This window comes from Magnolia sinica, chromosome 16 (genome assembly GCF_029962835.1).
Source record: "Magnolia sinica isolate HGM2019 chromosome 16, MsV1, whole genome shotgun sequence".
Classification (NCBI taxonomy): domain Eukaryota; kingdom Viridiplantae; phylum Streptophyta; class Magnoliopsida; order Magnoliales; family Magnoliaceae; genus Magnolia; species Magnolia sinica.
Window position 1 is genome coordinate 29369755 of NC_080588.1, and position 6883 is coordinate 29376637.

The window sequence follows — 6883 nt, forward strand, 5'->3', positions numbered from 1 at the left end:
TTTGCAGAGTAATCCAAATATGAGAATTTTTAGATTCATGACTGTTGGATATTACTTTCTCCTAGACTCCAGCGCATGGTAAACTTCATAATCAAGTTCAAAGTATTATTCCATTAATTAGAAAAATTCTAACCATTGAGATCTATGAATGTATAGTCTAATCTCGACTTGTCAACATTAAGATTCACCTCGATATTCAAGGATATCATTGGTAACAACTAAGAGAATTCACGATAACTCAACTTGGCTTACATATTATCTTTTTATTCTTTTTTTTTTTTCATTAGAATTAACGCCAAGAAGAGGGATCCGATCCTCACCTATAGGGAGCAAACCTAAGGTAAAGACTGTACACCCAACTTTTTCACATATCATTCATGGGGAATCGAATCCTCACCTATAGGGAGCAAACCTATGGTAAAGACTATTCGCCCAATCCATTCAATTTCCCAAGTTGGTTCCTTACATGCTTAATGATTACTAAGTTAACCCTTCAATATCAAACTGAAACCTTAATGTGAAAGCGAGATGTGTCCTGCGAATTCATGTCTCAATCAATGTTTACAATTTCTAGTAATGGATTAACGATTGAAACTTAGCTGTGAAATTTAATAGATAATTGAATCCAAGAGTCATAAAGTACCAACATCACGCATCTTGTAGTTCTAAATCCAAGATAGCCGTTAAAATCGCTTCGAATTCATATGAAATTCTAGAAAAATTTAAAAATTTTCACAATTTTTGCTCAAGACCAAGAAAACACTGATTAAGAAACCTACTCTCCCACCCCCAACCAAAAATCTACATTGTCCTCAATGTAAAAGAAATAAGCATGTGATGCACATGGGACAAAATAAGTAAATGAGAAGTGATAGAAAGATAATACCTGGATGAAATAATTAAGAGGCTTTCCAAAGATATCTACATAAGAGCGGGTCAGCACAAGAGAGAAACGAACAGAAGAAAAATGAAATCCTACTTACACCACTTTCGTAGGTGCTCTCGATTGCATTTAGCGTATGCAACGAGCCTTTAAACCCCTAGGTTACCCCTAGTGGACGAGTTGTAGTCTCGTGAGGGTTTGCAGTAATGTTACCCACAAACATTGGACTAATGAATGAGAAAAGTGAAATGGAATGAAAATTTGGGTTGCGTCCTAGGAGCGCTAAGTTTAACGTCTTCAACTAGACAAGAATGGACCATGAATTAATCAATCTTGATAACCTGGGTCCGCCAAGGAGATCAATCTTGGTAAAAGGAGCAGTCGAGGCATGGACATGTCCTCGAATCAAATTTCTCGACAAATGGTTTCAATCGATGTCCATTGACTTTAAACTCCTAGCCATTGTCGGGATCTCTTATCGCAATGGCCCCATGAGGAAAAACAGTAACAACAATGTAAGGGCCGGTCCAACGAGATCGAAGCTTACTCGGAAAGAGATGTAATCGAGAATTGTACAAAAGGACCTTCTGACCAGGCGTAAATGATTTTCGCAAAATATGTTGGTCATGAAATGCTTTCATCTTGTCCTTGTAAATTCTCGAATTATCGTACGCATCATTCCGAATTTCTTCAAGTTCATTCAATTGAAGTTTGCGTAGCGAGCCGACGATCGATTGAAATTAAGATTTTTGATCGCCAAGATCGCTTTATGTTCCAGCTCCACGAGGCAAGTGACAAGCCTTCCCATAGACAAGTCTAAAGGAGACATTCCAATAGGGGTTTTAAATGCGATGCGGTATGCCCATAAGGCATCGGTCAATCGAATTGACCAATCCTTACGATCAGGGTTGACCGTCTTCTCCAAGATGTGTTTAATTTTTCTATTAGAAATCTCGGCTTGCCCACTTATCTGTGGGTGGTACGGGGTGCTCACCTTATGAGAGATACTGTATTTCTTCATTAAGCTCTCAAATGGTTTATTGCAAAAGTGTGAGCTCCCATCACTAATGATGGCTCGAGGCGTTCCGAATCGAGAAATGATGTTTTCTTTTAGGAATTTAATGACCGTGCGATGGTCATTAGTTTGACACGGAATCGCTTCAACCCATTTAGTGACATAGTCCACGACGAGCAAAATATATAGATTTTCAAATGATTGGGGGAATGGTCCCATGAAATCGATGCCCTAGTAATCAAATGCTTCAATGATAAGGATGGGATTCAAAGGTATCATATTTCGATGGGACAATGCTCCCAATTTCTAGCAACGCTCACAAGCTTTGCAAAACTCATGAGTGTCCTTAAACATAGTGGGCCAGTAAAAGCCACACTGCAGAATCTTGGCCGTGGTCTTTTTAGCAGAAAAGTGACCACCACAGCCTCGAGTGACAGAAGGAGATGACGCTCGGATGCTCATCGTCCGGTACACATCTCCTTAGGATTTGGTCGGGCAATATTTAAATAAGTAAGGATCATCCAAAAAAGTTACGCACCTCGGTGAAGAATTTCTTCTTATCTTGCGCAGTCCTATATGTCGGTATGGCACTGTAGCAAGATAATTAGCAATATCAACGAACCAAGGTGAATGGGAAACTCGAAACAGTTGTTCATCGGGGAACATGTCGTTGATATGAGTCGCCTCAAGGGAATCGGAGGTATTAAGGCGAGAAAGGTGATCGGCCACTATGTTCTCTACTCCCTTTTTATCTTTAATTTCCAAATCAAATTCTTGGAGTAGAAGGATCCATCGTATCGGGCGGGGCATAGAATCATTCTTAGAGAAGAAGATACTTAAGTGCCGCATGATCCGTGTAGATAATGATCTTGGATCCGATCAAGTAGGACCTAAATTTGTCCAAGGCGAACACCACGCTAAGAGTTCCTTTTCCGTAGTCGAGTAATTCACTTGGCCAGAATTTAAGGTTCTACTTGCGTAGTGAATGACGTAGGGCCGCTTATCTTTCCTCTGGCCTAAGACCGCTCCAAGAGCATAATCGAAGCATCGCACATAAGCTCAAAAGGAAGGCTCGAGTTGGGTGGCTGCATGATAGGTGCGATGGTTAACGTGCCCTTAAGCTTGGTGAAAGCTTCCTGGCATTGCTCGATCCACTCGTATGATCATCCTTTTGAAGAAGAGTACATAAAGGACGAGAGAGGAGACTAAAGTCCTTTATGAATCGCCTATAAAATCCTGCGTGTCCTAAGAAGGATCGCATGTCTCTGATGTTCTTGGGTGGAGGTAGGTTAGAGATAAGATCGATTTTTGCCTTATCTACCTCGATTCCCTTGGACGAGATGATATGCCCAAGGACAATTCCCTTCTGAACCAAGAAATGGCACTTCTCCCAATTAAGTACCAAGTTCTTTTCTTCACATCTTTTCAACACACATTTAAGACTTTCCAAGCATTTGCTAAAAGATGGACCATAAATAGAGAAGTCGTCCATGAAGACCTCTAGATATTGCCCCACCATGTCAGAAAAAATACTAAGCATACATCGCTGAAAAGTGGCAGGGGCATTACATAGTCTGAATGGCATCCTTCGATAGGCAAAGGTGCCGTAGGGACATGTAAATGTGGTCTTTTCCTGGTCTTCAGGGGCTATCTCTATCTGGTTGTAGCCCGAATACCCGTCAAGGAAACTGTAATAGGAATGACCAGCTAACCTTTCCAGGATCTGATCAATGAATGGTAAAGGAAAGTGGTCTTTCCTCGTGACGGTATTCAACTTCCTGTAGTCAATGCACATTCTCCAACCAGTAATGACTCTAGTTGGCACGAGTTCATTATTAGCATTGGCTACGATGGTGATTCCGGACTTCTTAGGGACCACTTGAGTTGGACTCACCCATTGACTATCAGATATAGGGTATATAATACCCACATCCAATAGTTTAAGAACCTCGGCCTTAACCACTTCCTTCATGTTTGGATTTAGTCTACGTTGTGGTTGCCGAGCGGTTTTTGCATTATCCTCAAGGTATATGTGATGAGTACAAATCGAGGGATCGATTCCTTTGAGGTCCGCTATCGTCCATCCCAGGGCTCCTTTATGCTCAATGAGAGTAGATATAAGCATACTCTCCTGCTCTTTCTCCAGGTGGGCAGAGATCACCACCGGGTATGTCTCATCTTGACCTAAGTATGCATATTTCAAATCAGAGGGCAAAGGTTTTAGGTCAAGCTTCGGCGGCTTGAGGTTAGACGGTAGAGGCACTATATCGGTTTGTGGCAATTCTTCAAATTGTGGCCTCCACCGGTTAACTTCAAGTACTGGCAGGATCAAGCAAGGCACACGTCTCCCTAATCATGTCATCATCGAAATCATGGGAGTGGGCCAGGCACGTCTCCAGATGGTCGGAGGATAAGGTTAGAGGTGTCGTATCTTCCACGAAAGAGTCAATCATGTTAATGTCGTGGAAATCGTCATCATCCTCTGCGTTGCTGCCGTTATTGAAAAAAATGTTTGACTCCAATGTCAAATTTTTAAAAGACATAGTCATGATACCATTCCTGCAATTGATAATTGCATTTGACGTGGCAAGGAATGGGCGACCAAGAATGACAGGAATCTGAGTGCTCATGTTATTGATGGGTTCGGTGTCCAGGATGATAAAATCTACAGGGTAGTAAAATCTATCGACCTGGACTAACACATCTTCAATTATCCCTCTTGGTACACGAACAGAGCGATCAGCAAATTGTAGTGTGGTTAGGGTGGGTTTTAATTCACCCAAACCTAACTGTTTGTATACCGAGTAGGGAATCAAATTGACGCTCGCTCCTAAGTCAATTCGATGGTTCCCGATTACACATGATATGGTTGGGATACCGGGATCCTTGAATTTCTGTGGCACGTCTTGCTTCAAGATGGCACTCACTTTCTCAGTCAAGAAGATTTTCTTTTGAAAAATTTTCCGTCTTTTGGTCGTGCATAAGTCTTTCAGGAATTTGGCATATGAAGGTATCTGTTTAACAACATCAAGTAGAGGAATGTTGACTTTCACCTGTTTCAACACCTCTAGGATATCCTGAGAGTCAGAGAGAGGTTTTGGTGAAACCAACCGTTGGGGGAATGGAGCAACTGGCTTCTCTAGAAGTTCCGGTTCTACTTTTTGTGGGGTATCACTGGATCCATCATTGTTGTCCTCTTTTGGTTCTTGAGGGTTTTCGGGCCTAACCGGAAGAGTTTTATCAATGATCTTCTCAGTCCTAAGAGTGGTGATGTATTTAGCATGCCCCATCTGATTTGAAGCGCTGGGATCATTATTCTCGCACTGCGGTTTAGGATTGGGGAGAGGTTGTGCAGGAAGCATCCCTTTTTCTATAACCGTCATACGAGAATCTATCTTTTGCATAAAATCTGTAATTCCCCACATTGCCTGAGCCAGCTCTTGTATGGGATTTTGAACCGGTTCCTCTTGAGGTTTCACTTGATTTGGATTTTGATTGAAGAAACCTGGAGGAGTAGCCGTCTGTCCATTCCTCCAACTAAAGTTTGGATGATTTTTCCAACAAGGATTGTATGTGTTGGAGTTAGGTCCGAAAAAGGTCTTTGATAGTTGTTTACGGCATTGGCTTGTTCATTCAACACTCCTCGAAAGGCGGGTATTGTAGGGCAGTTTTAATTGTATGAATGTTGCAATCACAGATGCCGCAAACAATTTCATTGACCTTATCCTTCTTTCCTTCCATAGCCTCAACTTTCCTTATGAGCGTAGTCACTTTACACTTGATATCATCTTCTTCTTTCAAGAGATATAATCCACCTTTCTCCTTTAATTGAGTCGGCCTAGAAGTTGTGTTCGCCATTGGGTAATAGTCCCATGATTGTGTTTTTTCACGAGACTATCGAGGTAATCCCATACCTCGTCAACATCTTTGTTGATGAACTCTCAATTACACATTGTCTCCACCATTTGGCGCATGGAAGATGTCAGTCCATCATAGAAAAAATTTGTAATGCGCCACGTTTCAAATCCGTGTTGTGGGCATGAACTGATCAAATCTTTGAACCTTTCCGAACATTGGAAGAATGTTTCATCTTCCTTTTGGGCAAAGTTCATGATTGCTTTTCGAGGGTAATCGTTTTATGATGTGGGAAGAATTTTTTATGAATTCTCTCGCATGTCGCTCCATGTGCCAATGGATCTAGGACGCATGAATGTAACCACGTCTTAGCTTTCTCTTTTAAGGAAAAGGAAAGAGTTTTAGCCTAATTGTATCCTCAGATACATTAGGAAAACATAATGTAGCTATAATCTCATCGAACTCTTTCAAATGTAAATATGGACTCTCTGATTCAAGTCCATAGAATTTGGGAAGGAGTTGGATAACTCCTGGCTTGATGTCCATTTGTCCTGTGTTTTTAGGAAAAATCATACATGAGGGCATACTCACTCCCGCCGGTTGTAGATAATCTCGTAAGGTACGAGGCGGGGTGCCTGATGCACCTCATTCTCATCTTGGGTATCCTCCACCCTGGGTGGAAGTAGAGGAGGTTGGTCTTCAGCCATAACCTCAGTTAACTCAGGGGATTTCGAGCGGTGTCTAGTCCTGCGATGGATAGTCAACCCCTCAACCAATCCTCCTTCAGTCAAGAGACGTCGAGTGTCGTCACGGGCCCACTTGGGCATGAAAACACTCGCAGCCCTCAATTAAAAACCTAATCCTAAGAAAGGAAAAGAAAATCTAGAAAGAAAGAGAAAGTTGGAAAGAAATTACCAAATTGGAGTCCTGAGTTAACACCTGCAAAATAAAACAAGAATAAGTTAGATTCTAAAATAAGAAGAACAATCCTTTAAAGTAAAGGTACTAGTAAACTAATTTCTAAAAGAAAGTGGAAATTTCTAAAATAAATTAGGAAAGTCCTAAACTAGAAAGTAAAGTACTAAAAGAGAATTGAAAAATAGAAAGTAGGGAAGGAACTTACCGAATTA

At 41.3% G+C, this 6883-nt stretch overlaps 1 non-coding gene across 1 annotated transcript; it reads left to right on the forward strand.

Annotated features, from left to right (window-relative positions):
* Positions 1-5921: 5921 nt before the first annotated feature.
* On the forward strand, positions 5922-6027 carry LOC131230077 (small nucleolar RNA R71). The gene has a single exon (XR_009163802.1). It is a non-coding gene; the product is annotated as a small nucleolar RNA R71 (small nucleolar RNA).
* Positions 6028-6883: the final 856 nt, after the last annotated feature.